Source organism: Balaenoptera borealis (assembly GCF_965194805.1).
Source record: "Balaenoptera borealis genome assembly, chromosome: 15".
NCBI classification, from domain to species: domain Eukaryota; kingdom Metazoa; phylum Chordata; class Mammalia; order Artiodactyla; family Balaenopteridae; genus Balaenoptera; species Balaenoptera borealis.
The window spans coordinates 17,194,832-17,216,672 of record NC_138871.1 but is presented as its reverse complement, the minus strand read 5'-3'; the positions used below and the strand labels follow the sequence as shown (position 1 = coordinate 17,216,672).

The window sequence follows — 21,841 nt, the reverse complement described above, 5'->3', positions numbered from 1 at the left end:
TGACCTTGAGCTACATTTCTTAAATGCTATACACATTTAACATTTGTTTTAATCTTATGAGATTTATATTAATATCTCCATTTTACAAATGAAGAATTTGGATCTCAGACTAGGAGTCTGAATGTGATAACATAAATCAATAGAGGATTATAAAAAATAGCATATGATCCAGTTATCTGTGATTCAGAAAGTAATTGACATAGGTAACTACAAGAGAAGCAGATCTTTTAAGCCTAGATTAATTAGGCAAAGTAACAAAGGGAGTGATTGCGATATTTTTCAGATGTAAAGTTTAGATGGGGTTATAACATTATATAGTAAGAATACTATTAGTTTTAGTATCAGTTCTTTTTTCCTTTCCTGGTTCTGCTAGTTTTTGAGTGTTAGACTTTTTGGCAGTCATTAATTCTTTTTTTTTTTTTTAATTTTTTTTTTTTTTTTTACTATTTTTTTAATAGATCTTTATTGGACTATAATTTCTTCACAATACCGTGTTAGTTTCTGTTGCACCACAAAGCGTATCAGCCATAGAGTAGCAGCGACATATATACACTACCGAATGTAAAATAGTTGGCTGGTGGGAAGCAGCAACATAGCACAGGGAGATTGGCTCGGAGCCTGGCAGGCATTAATTCTAAGTCTCATTTAATTTTACCATTAAAGCAGATAAAATGTTTAAATCACAATGATGTTATGAGAATTCATAGAAGTAATGTTTACCAAAAAAATATTGTAAAATGAAAAAGAGGACCTGTTGAAGAAGGAAAAAAAGATATAAATTAAAACTCAGAAGAAGAGGTAAGTGTAATAAGTAAGCATCACATGTTAATGGCAGTATGGAGACAATAGCCATAATGGAGAGCAGAGTGTATTCTCATCTAACTTGCACGAGGAACATTTACTGCATCAACCATTTGTAAGAATGAGTCAGCCTCAGTAATTCAGAATATGCACAAGACAACTGCAGTTCAGAATGATGAGAGCTGTAAAAGAGTTATATGGTGGGGATTGAAGCCACATGAGTGAACTAAATGGGTTGTCTAGTTCCAAAAGGCCAAGTGACTATGCCTTGTGTTAGTAGTTGTGCAGACATTTTCTATAGGATCAAGGTGAGAAAATATATTTCAGACCAAATGAAAGTAGAATTGTGAGATTCCATGGTCATTTGAGGAACTGAAAGAAGTTTACTTTTTCAGGGAGAGAAGATTTCTGGCACAAGAGAAGTATGGCAGTAGCTGATGCAGAAAAGACTCCTGATTTTGAAAGGCATTCCATGCCACATCTGGGCCTTTCCAATGGGTTTATTTTAAGAGATGTGAGTTCCATTTTTATAAGATGGTATGGACTGAAGTTGTCAGGATAAATTCTTAACTGTGAAAACATGACTTCAAAAGGTCTGAATAGTAAGATCCTGAAATAATACAAGAAAGTGGAGATGAGATTGTGTTGAGAGGTATTTAGAAACTCAAATATATGTCAACAAAAATTCAATTAGCAATCAAGAAGGAAAAGGGGAATTTTAATCGAGCCAAACTGAGTTTTGTAACCTGGAAACAGACTCTCAGACAGCTCTGAGAACTGTTCCATCTGTTAGAAGTCAAAGGCACAATCATGTACATTTTTGATACAAAAGATATTACATCAAAATGTTATACTGATATTTTACATAAAGTTCACTAAGGATACTTAGTCCAGGCAAGCACTTACAAAGTGACCAACAAGTCACCATGACCCCCTACAGAGTTGGGAAGGAACACTATTATTTTAAGAAGTTGCATTGTTAACATCAGAAGAAAGAAAAAATATTGATCTTACAGGCACTCCCATCTTTGAGGAGTTTTGGTTAACATGTAATGCAGACGCACACTGCTCAGTAGGGAAGGAGGGAGGAGGCTCAAACAAACACAGAGAGAGAATCTTGTACGTAGTTTTTCTTGCCTTGCCTTAAAATAGAAATTTTATCTCATCATATACATTACTTGGTGGCTTAATTAGTTCTGCGAATGAAAAAGTAGGAGTTGAGAAAAAAGTTCAGATTTCTGCTTTTGTATGCCTGGAGAGTTGCTAGCACTAACTAAGTTTGGGGAAATGACAGCAAGAGCAGTTTATGGTAGCGGTACCCAACTTTTTGACATGAGAGACCGGTTTCATGGAAGGCAATTTTTCCATGGGGAGGCATGGGTGATGGTTCAGGTGGTAATGCAAGCAATAGGGAGCGATGGGGAGCAGCAAATGAAACTTCGCTCACTCGCCGCCACTCACCTCCTGCTGTGCGGCCTGGTTCCTAACAGGCCGCGGACCAGTGTTGGTCCACAGCCCGAGGGCTGGGGACCCTTTGTTTATGGCATGGATAAATGGCCTGAGCTTATAAGATGTTAATTTTGAGGTTTCTACTAGAAGTGTGGCCCTATTCCTCAAGAAGCAACAGTACAGGAAGTACAAGTTTACATGCTAATGAAGAGGCTCAATAAATGTCCCTAAGAACATCAATAGAGATTTTTTAGGAGATAGAGAATTTTTAGGAGAGTGAAATTGACTATACTACGATTCTGCAAGGAGAAACTGAGGGTAGATGGGATGATGTTTAATTAACGTGTTTAAAATATTTTTTAATTAGTGTGCTTAAAATCTTGAGAGACTGAACTTGAATAGAAACTGTGGAAATGCAGAGGATGCAAGTGGAAGGAAATAAACCTATGTTACTTGTGAGTGCAGATCTTGACAAAAGAACTAGCAGTAAAAGGTATAAACAGATAATTGGCAAATGGATGATGCAAATGATCAATACCTTACATGTATAAGGCAGGAAGACATGACTTCAAGCTACTGTTTTAATTTTATTATTTGTTATTTAGTAGTGCCTGCCATGTACTAGCTCTAGAAGGACACCCTCTGTCTCCACTTTACCCTTGACTTTCAGAGGGTTTAAGTAACATGCTAAGTCCTCTCAGAGACTAAATAAAAGATCTGGAATACCAAACTCAAATCTCTCTGGTCCCAAAGTCCATCCTCCTTATTCTGCACCAATGAGGAACAGACTAAATGTAAGAGACAAAGCAGAATAAACAATAGGAAATGTGAACAAGAAAGCAAAGAGAGTGAAATAAAGATGAAGGCAGAAGGGGAGAAGGCTTAATGCCAAACTTTACTTTTCTTTCTTCAATCACCAAAAATATTAATAGCAATAGGAAAAGTCAAGTCACTTGAATATATATATATATATATATATATATATATATATATATATATATGTTTTGCAGATGTGTATAACAAACAAATGTATAATATGTGATATACACACACAGAGCACATACCAAATACACACACACATATTTTCCTTCTCTGTTTTATTTGTTAAGTAGTGATTTGTCTCAGCAGTGATTCTGAGAGCTGGCAGTCTCTAAAATATTTCTATCTCCTTTAGTGAATGTCTGAAATTGATTCTGAAGGATAAAAAGAGAAGGATAAATTAGCATCTGAGATAATTATAATTTGAAAATAAGTCTCCCAGTCTGTACAGATATAATTATTGGCCAGAAATACATTTTTGCCATATTTATATTTCAAAATTTCAAAGGATTTGTTAATATTATTTCTAGCAGGGTCTTCCTAAACCTATCACCTACATTCTTAATCTTCAGCAACCAGTATGTCAACTTGACAAGGATTTGTAAATCCATCTGCTGGAGGTGGGAGCATATAGTATGAGACTGAAGATAATAAGAAGCTGAAGTGTGTACATTTAATACAGTTTACATCTAGCACCTACTATGTGCCAAGTCATGAGAGAATACCTACATATGCAAATTTGTATGGGATGTAAAGTTTCTATCCTAAAGAATTTTATTGTTAAGTAGAGGAGAAAGCAAGAAACCTAATACAGTAATTGCTGAACAGCATAATTTGATAAAAATATAAATAAGGTGCTATATGATCAAAGACCAGAGGTCACTAGCCCTATTGATGTGGGATGGAGAAGGCTTCCGAGAGAAAATCAAATTTGACCTGAGTATTGAGGCTACTGGGTAGGTTAGTGGTTAACAATCATGTTATAATGTTAGCTGCTATCATCAGTGAAAGAAACAGAAAAATTATTCCTCAAGATATACTGCTGAAATAAAAATTATTGAAAAGTAGGCATTTGAATTATCTAAAAAAATTAGCAATGAATAAGAATAAATAAAGGCTATGGGCTTCCAAAACTGTTAAAGAAAATAGTGCCCGCATGAATTGAAAAGACCCAGAGGCTGTGCTCTTCCCTGTGTTGTTCCTTACTTCTCCATAAAAAGAGATCTAGCAATTATACTTCAATAAAGATGTTAAAAAAATAAAAAAATAAAAATGCTGTAATAAAATTTCTCAAAAAATAAAAAAAATAAAAGCTCTAGACTGAATTTGGCTTCTCAGCTTAACTTCTCTACAAGGAAAAATAAAGCACAGACCACTTCTCTGTCAGCTTGGCAGCCCATAGGTTTCCAATTTGTTTTCTGTTACAGATCAATCTGTGCCTGAGTTTGGGGAATATCAGTCAAATTTACTCTGACCCTGCTTCCTGATGGACAGCCTCATCACTAAGAGTCCAAAACTGAAGAGACTCCAGGGCCAGCGAAGTTATTCCAAAAAATGAATGTGAATGATTTCTGACATTTCCTGAGTTAATCTCACAGGTATATACAAATTTAAATATACCCAGGATTAAAGCAATCTTGAGAAAGAAAAATGGAGCAGGAGGATTCAGGCTTCCTGACTTCAGACTATACTACAAAGCTACAGTAATCAAGACAGTATGGTACTGGCACAAAAACAGAAATTTAGATCAGTGGAACTGGATAGAAAGCCCAGAGATAAACCCACACACATATGGTCACCTTATCTTTGATAAAGGAGGCAAGAATATACAATGGAGAAAAGACAGCCTCTTCAATAAGTGGTGCTGGGAAAACTGGACAGCTACATGTAAAAGAATGAAATTAGAACACTCCCTAACACCATACACAAAAATAAACTCAAAATAGATTAAAGACCTAAATGTAAGGCCAGACATTGTAAAACTCTTAAAGGAAAACATAGGCAGAACACTCTATGACATATATCACAGCAAGATACTTTTTGACCCACCTCCTAGAGTAATGGAAATAAAAACAAAAATAAACAAATGGGACTTAATGAAACTTAAAAGCTTTTGCACAGCAAAGGAAAACATAAACAAGATGAAAAGACAACCCTCAGAATGGGAGAAAATATTTGCAAATGAAGCAACTGACAAAGGATTAATCTCCAAAATTTACAAGCAGCTCAATATCAAAAAAACAAACAACCCAATCCAAAAATGGGCAGAATACCTCAATAGACATTTCTCCAAAGAAGATATACAGAGTGACAACAAACACATGAAAGGATGTTCAAAATCACTAATCATTAGAGAAATACAAATCAAAATTACAATGAGGTATCACCTCACACTGGTCAGAATGCCCTTCATCAAAAAATCTACAAACAATAAATGCTGGAGAGGGTGTGGAGAAGAGGGAACCCTCTTGCACTGTTGGTGGGAATGTAAATTGATACAGCCACTATGGAGAATAGTATGGTGTTTCCTTAAAAAATGAAAAATAGAACTACCATAAGACCCAGCAATCCCACTACTGGCATATACCCTGAGAAAACAATAATTCAAAACGAGTCATGTACCACAATGTCCACTGCAACTCTATTTACAATACCCAGGACATGGAAGCAACAAAGTGTCCATTGACAGATGAATGGATAAAGAAGATGTGGCCCGTATATACAATGGAATATTACTCAGCTATAAAAAGAAACGAAATTGAGTTTTTTGTAGTGAGGTGGATGACGTAGAGACTGTCATACAGAGTGAAGTAAGTCAGAAAGAGAAAAACATACCGTATGCTAACACATATATATGGAATCTTAAAAAAAAGAAAAAAATGGTTCTGAAGAACCTAGGGGCAGGACAGGATTAAAGAAGCAGATGTAGAGAATGGACTTGAGGACACGGGGAGGGAGAAAGGTAAGTGTCTCAAAGGGACGAATTGAGAGAGTGGCATGGACTTATATATACTACCAAATGTAAAATAGATAGCTAGTGGGAAGCAGCTGCATAGCACAGGGAGATCAGCTCCCTGCTTTGTGACCACCTAGAGGGCTGAGATAGGGAGGGTGGGAGGGAGATGCAAGAGAGAGGAGATATGGGGATACATGTATATGTATAGCTGATTCACTTTGTTATAAAGCAGAAACTAACACACCACTGTAAAGCAATTTTACTCCAATAAAGATGTTAAAAAAATATACCCAGGATTAAATATCACAGCTAAATTTTCAATTAATTATCAGTAACTTGTGACAATCTTTATGAGCATCCACTGTGGGAAGTGCTCCACATCACCCTCACAATTATTATGTCCATCTAGTTAATAGCAAATATGAAAAGGAATAAACATATCCCCATAACACAAAGAGAGGAAATCTACTAAGTGGATGGTTTTGCAGCAAAAATTGTATATTTGAGGAAAAAGGCAGCCTACTGACATGCTGATTAGCCTTTTTTTTCTCTTAGTGGCCATTGTCCCCCTTACACACACATACACACTCACACACACACACACACACGCACACAGTTCTCCCCTATACCGAATCCATGATTCTGAACTTTATACTGATGAAACAAAAATGTGTCTTAATTATATATTAGACTTGGAGGTGTTAATATAAAACATTCAAAGCAATTCCCATCACTTCCCACAACTCATAATTCACTGTGCTCTATGGCTCACGATTAGATAACTTGGATTTCCATAGTCCCACAGACATAGTTTATTCTGACTTAGATGTCTAGCTCTTCCTAGGCAAGGTTCATTTTGTCTGTGAAATTCATAGAACAGTTATCTGTCACCTTACTCACTTGAGGAAGAATGAGGAGCCTTACAGAAGTAAGAGAACATCTTAATGACCTTGAGAGATGTGTAATAGGATGAACTCTGTACTGTTGAGTGTGGGGAGGAACTCCTGAGTTTCCATTAACTCCAAACAAAAGCACGAACTTCTTTAAGCTCAGTTCGTTGTTCAATGAGCGTAAAGTTATCTGGTGACATTATTTCTCCTTTTTCTCTATGGGATTGAATTATTGCAAATGTCAGGAGAAATCTGTTTTAATCAAGACAAGGTACAAGACATTCGTTGTTAATCAAATGAATACAGAAGTCATTACAATTGTGAGAAAATCAAGTTTTATGTCATGGAAAATTAGTGTCTGATAATTATGCTCAAGTATCTGTCTCTCTGTCTGATGAGGGAGTAAATGTATTATTTTTCAATTTGGTGGCATAGTCCTTTATTCTCCAAATATGAGATACACAAATTATGTTCAACAAATTTAATTCTCCCCAAAGAAGATATACCCTAAATTAAACCTAATTTCTGAAAGACCTTTTAAAAAAATGAATTCAGGTAAGAATGCATCTGAATAGAAAAAATAATAGAAAAATACAAATAAAAACAAAATATTCAGTATGAGTGTACTTAAATAGTGGAATAATACAAACTTAAAGAAATGATATATGATAGGTTTTATTATCAACCAATGATTGCATGCATATAAATAATATATTTTTAAGTAATTAAAGTTTAAAGAAGGGATATTCCAATGGAATGAACAAGCCTAATTATAAAGATAGCCTGTATATTGTATAGTTTTAATTCATTTGTGTATCAACCGTATCCAACTGCATGTCCAATCTTTGCTTTCAAACATACTGTGCCAATCTCTCCTACCTAGTGTCAGATTTCTGAAGGATATTTTGTTCAGCTATTATAATTTTCAAGCCACTTTCTTTTTTAAAGTCTGCCCAGTTAAAAGTCAATGTTCATTTAAAAATTAAAGTTCGCCCCCCTTCCCTTTGTAATCACTGCCCCAAATAGAGTATCTCAGTTGGGTAGCTTTTGTTTCTCCTTTGGATTAAGTGGGAGCATGATTACCTTCTTCCCAATCCCCTCTTCAATGCAATAGTTCTGTAGCCGTCTTATGTTTGGGAGGAGGAAGAGGGGAAAAGATCTCTATTTCGTTGACTCATGAATTCTCTTTCTGTTGCTTCATGTTGGCTTTCTGATAAATGCCAATGATAATTTTATGTGACTGGTTTCTAAATACAGACTGTTTTATGGGGATATGTGCATGATATTTGGATTTCCTTTGGGAGTTCTCCAAAGTGCACAGTTCCCTGAAGGAGAGAATTTGTTCCAGCAGCACCTCTTATGTTCAATTCTAGTAAGCGATTTAGGACAACTATTCTCCATAGAGTCCAACTGACTCACTAGAAAGAATTCAGCATAGTTCTGCCAACTGGCTAGAAGGCAGGATGCTTGACTAACATGACTTTGCTATTTTTCTTTACTCAGCACCGATAGTTGCAAATCTGATCAACACACCTGCTGCTTAAATGGACATGTCTCACAGGAGAGTGGCATACCAATCTTTACATTCTAGGTACCCATAGGTTCTATAAGTGATTCCTTTAGGACACTTCTCACTTGGCTTTTTAAAACTAAATGTTTTGCTACCACATGGAAAGACGTTTTTAGTTAACATGTTTTCTCTTATATCTACAAAAATCAACATCACATATTTAATGAGTCCTACCATAGGGAAGGCATATTAATACACATGTGTATATACATACATGTATGTAAGAGGAAATAAAGTATATCTGTATGCAGTTAATTTTAAAAAAAGTAATCAGAAAGTTAGGAAGGCAGAAATTTAGAGGAAAAGGAACTGTTTTTTGAATTGAAAAACAAAGAAATTTTAGAGTGAGCAATGTGTTAGTTTAGCTTTGAAAAAGTAAACTCGTCTCAACAGCCAGTTCACTAAAAGTAGGAATGGACACATTTTTTCTGTCAATGGCCAGATAGCAAACAGACTTTGTGGGTCATGTATGGGTTCTATCGCCTAGTATGTTTTGTGTTCTTTTTTACCTTTTCAAAATGTACACACACACAAAAACCTTAGTTTTAAGACACTACAATAATAGGCTACAGACTGGATTTGGCTTGTGAGCTGGCTGTAGTTTACAACTCCTTCATTAGAGAAAATGTATAAAGATAACGGTGGATGCTGAGCATATTTAAAATAAGAAAAAATGTTTTATTTTTATCAAAGTGGATCTGGTATTCAATTACATTGATGTAGTGGAAACTGTACGGACATATTTGTTCTTCAATGAGATAGAAAGTTCATTGTCTAGAGCACACTCTTCCACATTGTCTGATTCTGATTCTATGGGAGCTATGGGAAACACTGTAAGTTGTGGACCTGTATGTGAATTTTGTCTTGTAGAGGGAAAACACTGTCTACCCCTTCCCCTCCACTAAGAAAATATATATATATATATATATATATATATCGAGCAATATTCCTGCTCAAAAACTGTGGCTGTTCTTTGGTTTTTCCTTTGAGCTGTCTATAACATACCATTATTGTTTGATTCATTAAAGTCTGTGAAGTATAAATTAACTATTTGAACTTGTCCTGTGAATTAAATAAAAATCATTCCAATAATAAAACCTTAAGTATGAACTGCTATCAGACCTAGCCTCTTGATTTTTAAACGTTAGATTGACCTGAAACAAAATTTTAAGATTAAAATAAAAAGTGTGACATAATGGTTAAGTCAGAACTTAGCTTATTAATTTTATTTACTGATTTAAAAATATTTTTAATGCTCTGCTTCAGTGAAAGAATTTCCAGGTGAACAGCAGTGGTGGACACCAATAGGGACGGTGCCTATTGCTTTGGATGCCTTGGATGGGAATGGATTTCCTGCCCCTCCCCAAGTGGTTTCTCTTAGCTAAAATGTACTACTCTTTGCTGGGTCATATGGTATTTCTATTTTTAGATTTTTAAGGAAACGCCATACTCCATAGTGGCCATATCAATTTACATTCACAACAGTGCAAAAGGGTTCCCACTACTGGGCATATACCCTGAGAAAACCATAATTCAAAAAGAAACATGCACCCCAATGTTCATTGCAGCACTATTTACAATAGCCAGGACATGGAAACAACCTAAATGTCCAATGAGAGATGAATGGATAAAGAAGATGTGGCACATGTATACAATGGAATATTACTCAGCCATAAAAAGGAATGAAATTGGGTCATTTGTAGAGATGTGGATGGACCTAGAGTCTGTCATACAGAGTGAAGTAAGCCAGAAAGAGAAAAACAAACACCGTATATTAACGCATATATGCAGAATCTAGAAAAATGATACAGATGAACCTATTTGTAGAGCAGGAATAGAGACGTAAATGTAGAGAACGGATATGTGGATACAGGGAGGGAAGGGAAGGGTGGGACGAATTGGGAGATTAGGTTTGACATAAATACACTCCCATATGTAAAATAGCTAGCTAGTGGGAACCTGCTGTGTAGCACAGGGAGAGCAGCTTGGTGCTCTGTGACGACCTAGATGGGTAGGCTGGGGGGTGGGAGGGAGGGGATATAGGTATACATATAGGTATACCTAGGGGATATAGGTATACATATAGCCGATTCACTTCATTGTACAGCAGAAACTAACACAACATTGTAAAGCAATTTTACTCCAATAAAGAAAAATAATAAAATAAAATGTACTACTTTTTGAATTAATGTGTCTGTATTCTTTGGATAAATACCAAAAAATGGAATAGTTGGAGCATATGGTAGTTCTAAATGCCTATTAATGGATAAATGGATAAAGAAGATGTAGTATATATACACTGTAATACAACTGAGCCATAAAAAAAGATGAAATTTTGCCATTTGCAGCATTGTTGGACCCTGAAGGTATTATGCTAAGTGAAACAAGTTAGAAAGAGACAAACAAATGCCATATGATTTCACTCATATGTGGAATATAAAAACAAACAAAAAACCCCCAAACCAAAAAACAAACCCAAAACCAAATAAATGAACAAACCAAGCCAAACAAAAACAAACACATTGATACAGAGAACAGAGTAGTGGTTACCAGGGTGGGTAGAGGGGTGGAGGGGAGGCAAAAATGTGTAAAGAGGATCAACTGTATGTGATGGATGGAAACTAAGTCTTTGATGGTGAGCACACTGTAGTGTACACAGATGTCAAAATATAATATTATACATGTAAAACATATAATGTTATAAACCAATAAAAATAAAATAAAATAAAAATTGAAAAAAGATACTACTTTATTTAATGTTGACTAACTTCATTTAGTAAAGGAAAGGTTGAATAGCCTTTCAGTTTTAAAAAGTTTTTGGATTTCTTATTGCATTGAATAATACACATTTAAAAATTGATTGTTTTTATAAGATTGTACAGTATTTTATATATAATAAATTGTAAATTTCTTATATATATTGACAGTTTTTCCTTATTATGCCATTTCCTAGTTCATCTTAATTTAGTTGTTCTTAGTGCTAAATACTTTTTTTTCTTTGTCTATAATTTCTTTTTATTCTTTCCATTGCTTTCATAGTTGAAGTCTGAGGAAAGTAAGGACAAATATAAATTAAAAGCAAGAGGCTTAATTCTCCCTGTTAAAATAAGGGAAGGAATTTCTCCCTCTCCTTTTTGCTCAGAGCACTTAGAAAACTTGTAATTATAAGTCCTTTTTCCTTTCTTTGAAATGCATATAAATCCTTTTGAAGGCTAGATAGGCATTTTGTCAGCTTTTTAACCTAGGACTATCTTTCCCAAGGACCTGGGAGCCATCTCTTCGAAATGTAAACATCAAGGGAGATGGCACCCCTATCTCCCTGTTTCTGTGGGACTGAAGGATTCCAACTTCAGTGGGTTCCTTACTGTAATTTGTAAAACTACCTCTTGCCATACAGATATGAGAAGTTTGTTTTTTTTCTCTAGGTAAGTCCAATTAGCTAACACAGATAGGCATCCCAATTACCAGGTAGAGTTAGGATAATCTATGTGAGGCTGTCAGGTCCTCTTACTAGAGGACCAGTTATTGTTTATTTTGAGAATGTGTTTGCAGTGGGTAGTATCAGCTATGACTGTATCACATTCTTCAATAATAAGGATTTTTTTTTTTTTTTCTGCTACTTCTGTGGAGAAATTTCTGGGTTCAAGAAGACTTTGTTTTAATTAGTGGACAATTTTTTATAAAGTATTTAGTTTTTTGATGATTGTGAATATAATCTCTTTTTCATTATGGTTTTAGGTTAATGATTACTAATTAATTATTACTAGTAAATAACAATGTCACTGACTTCTGAATGCTTATCTAGTACCATCCAATATTGGTAAGCTATCTCCTTACCTTTCCTACCAATGTTGTAATATTTCATTAGTAATATTAATCTTATTTATGATAATTTGTGTGTTTTTAGTGTGACTGCAAAAAAATTAACGTCTATAAAATTGTATTTTATCAAAAATACATTGTAGAAATATTTAAAATAACACAGTTGGGCAACGTGTCATTTCAGAAACATATGGAAGTGTTAATAGCCCATCTATGTTAGCCATTAATGTCATTTGGCTTGCTTATTTTTGATATGTTTGAGATTTTTTTCCTGTTGCCTTCATATGACAACATAAATTGGACAGGTTATAGAATTTTTGTATCATAACTTGCTTTCTCAAAGCTCTGTAGGGATTTCCTCATTGAGATCAAATATCCTGATAGCAGATACTATATTTCATACATAGTGGTGACCCCAGGGTTTGACTATGGAAGCTGTTGGTTCTTAGCAAATTCTCAGCAACTATTTGTTCACCATGCAGTGAAAGATGGCTTCTCTGATGCCAGGATTAAAACTTCTAATATGTACAAGTTATAAAAAAGAGTTGGCAGATAACTATGAATAGACATCTTCTAACAAAGCTGTTCAATAAAGCATTTTAGAGTTTTGAAATATAGTGTATAGTGGAAGAATTATCATTGGCATTTTTTTTGAAAAAGCACACACACAAAAAATACACAGATAAAATATGCTGGACAAAGTGTTGACATAGTTTGGCAGGAATATCACAGATGAAATTTAAATACAAGCAGCTAGGTACTTTATTCACATATGCTCCAAAATTCTGTCCAAACATACAATTTGATGTTTGTCATCACTGAATATGTATCATTTTACTATTGCTAAAGGATTTGTTTTATTCCAACAATAAATTCTATACACATATGCTCAGTCTTTATAGTTTGTTGCTTAGGACATATGGCAGAAAAGTATTAGGCTTTTATATATTTAACATTGTGTTCTTATGAGGCCTATAACTTGGTTTTGAAAGTAGTGAATAACCTTTGGGCTTTACCCTAAAATCAAAGTTAATCATAGTTAGAACAATGATTTGGATGTTGTTGAGGATAAAATATTAAGTGTATAGTTTATTAAAGTTAATAAATTAATTTGAGTGTTCAAATTCTACCAGGATCCTCTAAGCAACTTAATATTATACTTGCTTAATCACCCAATATATGATATAAAATATGTTTTAGGATGAATTCAATCAATGGCTGTGTGTTCTTCTGCTAAGAGTATACCTAATTCAGGGTTTGGGAGAGGACAATATTTTCTGAAAACAAAAATACCTAGTCATAGATTCATAATGCCTAAGTCAAGTCCAGATCTTGTCACTGCAAGCAACATGAACTGTGGTAATGTATTTAACCTCTCTGAACCTTATTTTCCTTCAATATATGATATCAATAATAACTTTTACCAAACAGCATTTTAGTGGGCTGTGTCAAAGGTGATACTTAAATAAGTCTACATATGTAAAAGTTTTATTAAGGTGATATTTTAAGTTTACTTCACTTTTTATGTAATTGAACCTATTTCTTATCATAGAATTTAAAGAATCAATTATTTAGTAACTGAATTTTTAATTCCTCTGATCCATTTCACAAGATAAAAATGCTAAGAGGTACCTCTAAGCTCCTCAATAGCCAACCCTGTGTTTGCGAAGAAATTATTCATTTTCCCAAGGGGCAAACTCCAGCTGAGATAATTAGGAATGCTCAGTTCACAGCTCCCTAAGCTTCACTGAATCCATGGTTTATTTAGTGAGGACTTTGTGGTTGGTATTTTATTTATTCAATTTACCAGCATTACCCAGTAAAGACCACATTACTTGAAATTATTGTTCTAAGCAACATCATAGACGCTTTCCACCAAATTAAATCCACTTATTTGCCAGAATTTGAAGTTTGTTCCTGAGATCATTTTTTGTACCCCTGAGAGCTGCTTGAGTATCCACCCTACCCATCATCCTCAGAAGAAAGCACTGGAGGCATCTTCATTGCATTTGAGATCTTGTTATTGAAATCCTATTCATAATGTAAGTGGACAGTAATGAAATCCATACAATGAGGGTGCCATGGGTTTACTCTTCAATTGATTATTGAAAAATAAAAGGTTTTTAAATTTCTGTTGCTTTATTTAATAAAAGAAATCCATATTTAGTTTAAGAAAATAATTCTAAACATTAGAATGATTAAAATTTCTTTCAAAATTCATGTATTCATCATTAAACTTGGCTAATACTTTTTCAGATTTTTCTGTTTGTGGATATAGAGAAATATGTCCTATTGATTTTTTAAAATGTTATATTTTTAGAAGAGCTTTATAATGACAGAAAAAATTGAGAAGATTGTAGAGAGTTCCCATACACTCCTTCACTAGTTTTCCCTATTATTAATATCATATAGTAGTATGATATCTTTGTCACAATTAATGAACCAATATTGATATGTTATTATTAAATAAAGTTCATTTTATTCAGATTTCCTTAGATTTTACCTAATATATTTTTTTCTGTTCCAGGATCATATCTGTAATGACTTCTTAGGATCCTCTTGGCCTGACCGTTACTCCAAATTTTCTTTGTTTTTTTTTTGAATTTGACATTTTTGATGAGTATTGTTGAAATCTTTTATAGGATGTCCTCCTATTGGAATTAGTCTTATATTCTTTTCTTTATCATTACCTTGGGTTTTATGTTTTGGAGAGAAAGACTGAAGAGATAAAGTATAATTTCATCACATCATATCTTGGGTACATACTATCAACATGATTTGTCCCTGGAAATTTGTCCCTGGAAAAATTATTTGGAATTTTTCTGAGTAAAAGATTTGTCCCTTTTCCTCAATTTACTGACTTATTCAACCATTTATTTATATCAGTATGACTCCTGAATATTTATTTATCCTAAAGTTTATAATGCAATACAATATTATTTATTTTGATGCTCAAATTGTTCCAGGTTTGCCCATTTGGAATTCCTTCAGTCACCTCTTGTGTCACTTTTACATAACTTCATCATTTGTTTTTTTTTTTAGTGTTTTCTAACTGTTTAGTACTGCAAGATGTTCCAGGCTCACCTAGTATTATTTTCTTCCCCAGTCCTATATTCAACCATTTCTCCAAGAAACTCAAGTGCCTTCTATTGGAGAATGGGATAAGAAACCAAGATCTGGATATTAGATTTGTTCAACAAATGGTATGTTGTTTATTGTTGCCCTGCTCAGAGAAAAGAGCAAGAAAAGATATATGTGTGGACTAACCCATGTACATACACACATATATATAAAAATTCTATTTGTAACCATCTATATCAATATTAAGTTAAACATGAGTTCATACTGATGTCTCCAACTCTAATCTATTACCACCTAGATTATTCTAGTCTCCTCTCCTTGCTTATCTGCAAAAATTCTCACTCCCACCATCTGCTATTCATTTATGAATCACTATCAGTAGTAGAATTGTTCCTGTATCCAAAGGGAAACAACTTTATTAACTAGAGTACACTACTTATGCGTAGTTCCTTTTGTCCTCAGTCTTGTAGAATCCCCTCACATACAAATTTACTTACCTCAGTACCTTTTCCCCATCCTCTTTACCGAGGTAGTTTCATCCATTTGTAATTCAGTTAGATTCTTTTTAACAGTCTGCATTCCTTCTTAGGAATTCCCATCTGCTAAATGATTTAATTTTAATTTGTATACATTAGTTCCACTCTTTTTGCTGTAAAGTTTATGGCTTTTGACAAATGCATAATTTCTTGTATTTACTGTTAGTATCATATAGAATATTTTTACCACTCAAAATCATCTGTGCTTCACCTATTTAACCCCCTCCCTCCACATGAGCCCAAGGTGACCACTGATCTTTTCAGTCTCTAGGGATTTTCCTTTTCAGAATGGCATATAATTAGAATTACACAGTATGTAACCATAATAGACTGTCTTCTTTTGGAAAGAAGTGCATATTTGGGTATATGCACTTAAGTTTTACTGATGCATTTTTACAGCTTGATAGCTCATTTCCTCTTTTTATTTTTCATGTACTCTTATTGAATAAATTTCATTATATGGATGTACCACAGTTTAACCATTCACGTATTGAAGGGCATCTTGGTTGCTTCCAATTTTTGGCAATTGTGATAAAAGCTGTTATAAACATTCACATGCAAAGTTTATGTTAACATAACTTTCAAATCAATTGAGTAAGTACCTATTATGTGATTACTGGGTCCTAAGGTAAACACTACATTTAGCTTTGTAAGAAATTCTCAAGCTGTCTTTAAAGTGGCTGCAATATTTTTATATCCATCAATGATGATTGAGAGTCTCTTTTGCTCTGCATCCTCAACAGCATTTGGTAGTTTTTAAAAGAGAGAATTTTAGTCATTGGAATAGGTTGGTACTGGTATTGCACTCTTTTAATTTGCAATTCCCTAATAACAAAAGATTTAGAATAATATCTTTCAATTACAAAAAAAAAGACATTTTCTCGCAGGAAATTATAGAAACTATTTCTCTCCCTAACTCTAAATATTTATATTACCACCACCCAAAAAGTGAATGTTATAATTTTGGTATATATACTTTTGTACATTTTTATTGCATTTATACTATAAATATAATGAATTTATGGTCTGAGCTTTGACTCATTCAATCTAGTGCCATTTTCATCAAGTCTAACAGAACTTATTTAATGGCTTTATTGTGTAATTGTCACTGTCTCTGTTTATGTCCTCACCAAAGATTTTACCACTCTATTAGTCTTTTCATCTGACCATTTTTATTAATTGGAGAATAATGGAAAGCCTTCTTTATTTATTTATTTTTTTTAATAAATTTTATTTTTATTTATTTATTTATTTTTGGCTGTGTTGGGTCTTCGTTTCTGTGCGAGGGCTTTCTCTAGTTGTGGCGAGCGGGGGCCACTCTTCATTGCGGTGCGCGGGCCTTTCACTGTCGCGGCCTCTCTTGTTGCAGGGCACAGGCTCCAGACGCGCAGGCTCAGTAGTTGTGGCTTCCGGGCCCAGTTGCTCCGCGGCATGTGGGATCTTCCCAGACGAGGGCTCGAACCCGTGTCCCCTGCATTGGCAGGCAGATTCTCAACCACTGCACCACCAGGGAAGCCCGGAAAGCCTTCTTTAATACTGTTAATTTTTTTCTAGAATACTCAAAAAATGAAAATATTTCTGGTAAGACAAAAGTAAAATGCTAAAGAATAAGTAACCTAGGGAACAAACCATCAAGTTCTTTCTGAGACTAATCATGGCCTATAATACTATTTATAGCTTGCATACCTGGGGCTGGAAAAGATAAAATATTGTGATAGTTGCCATCTTATAAAATTTGTCACGGAGAAAAAGGAAGTGAAAAGTGGTTCATAATTGCTGCAAGTTTCCTTTGTCCAGGTATTAGAGGTTTTGTTTTGTTCAGTTATTTTTCCCTAGGTAATAAGGTGAACTGTAGGGGGAAGGGAAAGAATGAACTCACTTCATAATTTTAGAAAAGCCGTATTAAAAATTATACAGTGCAAAGCAGTTACAAATAAGGATTTTTCCCTAAAATAAATGTATCTTTACTAATATAAATTTTAACACTTGAAAAAAACCACTCTACATTTTATATTGCAAATATATTTAATAAATAATTCCAGGATGATTCAGAGATGATCAAATCAAAGAAAAAGGACTCTAAACAAGTTATGTTAAATCAATATTATTATCATTTCTCATTAAATTTAGATTTAATATTTTAAAGCGTATTTTCTTATATTTGATTTTGATTTTTAGTAAAATAAAAAATAGAGCTATATTAATTAAAGTTAATATCAATGCTAGTAAGAAAGAAAATAAACAATTTTTCCATTTTTATAAAATGTCTTTATGTTCTAATCAGTGAATAGATACTTTGCAGCTTTTGACTCCTCCCATTGGGAGCATGTTCATAGCTATTTCAGCAGTTTTTTTTCTTTTCATTTCCTCTATGGATTCTTGATGGAAGTAGAAGTAATTCCTATTGCTACATCAATGATTCTGCTATGGAAAACTTGGTCAAAGACTTAACAACTTTAAGCTAATAGAGATCTTAAAATCTGTCCTTCTCTGATATAATATGCCTCTCTGATTCCAACATCACAACTTCACAGAGAACATAAAAGCTTCATTTGGGATCTCTAACTGTATAAGGATGAATCTTATCAGGCATAAAATAGTCTAGAGAATCAATTGATATTAATTCCACTACAAATGCTTCTAAATGTGGTTAAGAAGAATATAGTTACAAACTTGGAAATAAATCAGAGTGTGTATCAAGTTCTTTTGACTTCATACTGGGACATTACTTATAAACTTGCTAAAGAATTATTTAATTGTTGGAGAATAATGTTTGTCTTTGATATTTACTATTTTAGTAGAGATCAGATACTATCAAGAATCCTGTTAAATTGTAGATTTATGTCTGATAGGAATGATAACCGCAAGGGTTTTGGTTTTATTGTAATGGAAGACATTAACCAATTATATCTAACAGCAATCTTTTTCTAATACTCTTTTTTTCTATTGCATTTACTGATGGGCTGATAAACTTTTGTTTCTAAAATGCTCTTGGAATCAGCATTACAATTTTACTTGTTCACTCTTTGATTAGTGAGTTGAATAAAATCTTTGACACGTTTGTTACATATTCTTATGAGAATCAGGTTCTTATATTTTGAAAACTACACTTCGACAAATCAAGAAGTTGTTTTCTGATATATTTACTTTAAATATTTAATTAAAATATATTGCATGCTTACATGCTTTTAAAAATTGCACTGAACAAATAAAGGAAATAAACAACTTTTATCCTCAAAATCCCCCCTGACTCATAGAACTCATAGATAATTGTTATCAAATTGATTTATAATATTTTAGATCTTTTTTTAGAAAATGAATTACATGTAAACTCTTACCTAAATACACACACACACACACACACACACACACACCCTGTCTTTTTTTTATTTTTAACTTCACAAGTCTTTATTTATTTATTTTTTTTAAACATCTTTATTGAAGTATAATTGCCTTACAATGGTGTGTTAGCTTCTGCTTTATAACAAAGTGAATCAGTTATACACAAACAATATGTTCCCATATCTCTTCCCTCTTGCATCTCCCTCCTTCCCACCCTCCCCATCCCACCCCTCTAGGTGGTCACGAAGCACCGAGATGATCTTCCTGTGCTATGTGGCTGCTTCCCACTAGCTATTTTACATTTGGTAGTGTATATATGTCCATGACACTCTCTTACCCGGTCACATCTCACCCCACCCCCTCCCCATATCCTCAACTCCATTCTCTAGTAGGTCTGTGTCTTTATTCCCGTCTTGCCACTAGGTTCCTCATGGCCTTTTTTTTTTTTTTCCCTTAGATTCGGTATATATGTGTTAGCATACTGTATTTGTTTTTCTCTTTTTGACTTACTTCACTCTGTATGACAGACTCTAACTCCATCCACCTCATTACAAATACCTCCATTTCATTTCTTTTTATGGCTGAGTAATATTCCATTGTATATATGTGCCACATCTTCTTTATCCATTCATCTGTCGATGGACATTTAGGTTGCTTCCATGTCCTGGCTATTGTAAATAGAGCTGCAATGAACATTTTGGTACATGACTCTTTTTGAACTATGGTTTTCTCAGGGTATATGCCCAGTAGTGGGATTGCTGGGTCGTATGGTAGTTCTATTTGTAGCTTTTTAAGGAACCTCCATACTGTTCTCCATAGTGGCTGTATCAATTTCCATTCCCACCAAAAGTGCAAGAGTGTTCCCTTTCCTCCACACCCTCTCCAGCATTTATTGTTTCTAGATTTTTTGATGATGGCCATTCTAATCAGTGTGAGATGATATCTCATTGTAGTTTTGATTTGCATTTCTCTAATGATTAATGATGTTGAGCATTCTTTCATGTGTCTGTTGGCAATCTGTATATCTTCTTTGGAGAAATGTCTATTTAGGTCTTCTGCCCATTTTTGGATTGGGTTGATCGTTTTTTTGTTATTGAGCTGCATGAGCTGCTTGTAAATCTTGGAGATAAATCCTTTGTCAGTTGCTTCATTTGCAAATATTTTCTCCCATTCTGATGGTTGTCTTTTGGTCTTGTTTATGGTTTCCTTTGCTGTGCAAAAGCTTTTAAGTTTCATTAGGTCCCATTTGTTTATTTGTGTTCTTATTTCCATTTCTCTGGGAGCTGGGTCAAAAAGAATCTTGCTGTGATGTATGTCATAGAGTGTTCTGCCTATGTTTTCCTCTAAGAGTTTGATAGTGTTTGGCCTTACACTTAGGTCTTTAATTCATTTTGAGTTTATTTTTGTGCATGGTGTCAGGGAGTGTTCTAATTTCATACTTTTACATGTATCTGTCCAATTTTCCCAGCACCACTTATTGAAGAGGCTGTCTTTCCACCACTGTATATGCTTGCCTCCTTTATCAAAGATAAGGTGATCATATGTGTGTGGGTTTATCTCTGGGCTTTCTATCCTGTTCCATTGATCTATATTTCTGTTTTTGTGCCAGTACCAAACTGTCTTGATTACTGTAGCTTTGTAGTATAGTCTGAAGTCAGGGAGCCTGATTCCCCCAGCTCCATTTTTCGTTCTCAAGTTTGCTTTGGCTATTCGGGGTCTTTTGTGTTTTCATACAAATTGTGAAATTTTTTGTTCTGGTTCTGTGAAAAATGCCAGTGGTAGTTTGATAGGGATTGCATTGAATCTGTAGATTGCTTTGGGTACTAGAGTCATTTTCACAATGTTGATTCTTCCAATCCAAGAACATGGTATATCTCTCCATCTATTTGTATCATCTTTAATTTCTTTCATCAGTGTCTTATAATTTTCTGCATACAGGTCTTTTGTCTCCTTAGGTAGGTTTATTCCTAGATATTTTGTTCTTTTTGTTGCAATGGTAAACGGGAGTGTTTTCTTAATTTCACTTTCAGATTTTTCGTCGTTAGTGTATAGAAATGCAAGCAATTTCCGTGCATTAATTTTGTATCCTGCTACTTTACCAAATTCATTGATTAGCTCTAGGAGTTTTCTGGTAGCATCTTTAGGATTCTCTATGTATAGTATCATGTCATCTGCAAATAGTGACAGCTTTACTTCTTCTTTTCCGAATTGGATTCCTTTTATTTCTTTGTCTTCTCTGATTGCTGTGGCTAACACTTCCAAAACTATGTTGAATAATAGTGGTGAGAGTGGGCAGCCTTGTCTTGTTCCTGATCTTAGTGGAAATGGTTTCAGTTTTTGACCATTGAGGACAATGTTGGCTGTGGGTTTGTCATATATGGCCTTTATTATGTTGAGGAAAGTTCCCTCTATGCCTACTTTCTGCAGGGCTTTTATCATAAATGGGTGTTGAATTTTGTCGAAAGCTTTCTCTGCATCTATTGAGATGATCATATGGTTTTTCTCCTTCAATTTGTTAATATCGTGTATATCATTGATTGATTTGCGTATATTGAAGAATCCTTGCATTCCTGGG

General features: G+C 34.1%; 1 long non-coding RNA gene across 1 annotated transcript; it reads right to left on the bottom strand.

Annotated features, from left to right (window-relative positions):
• Positions 1-15,332: 15,332 nt before the first annotated feature.
• LOC309611512 lies at positions 15,333-19,292 on the bottom strand. The gene is made up of 2 exons (XR_014234571.1): positions 17,450-19,292; positions 15,333-17,122 (listed from the first exon to the last, which is right to left on the bottom strand). It is a non-coding gene; the product is annotated as an uncharacterized lncRNA (long non-coding RNA).
• Between the last annotated feature and the right edge of the window lie 2,549 nt (positions 19,293-21,841).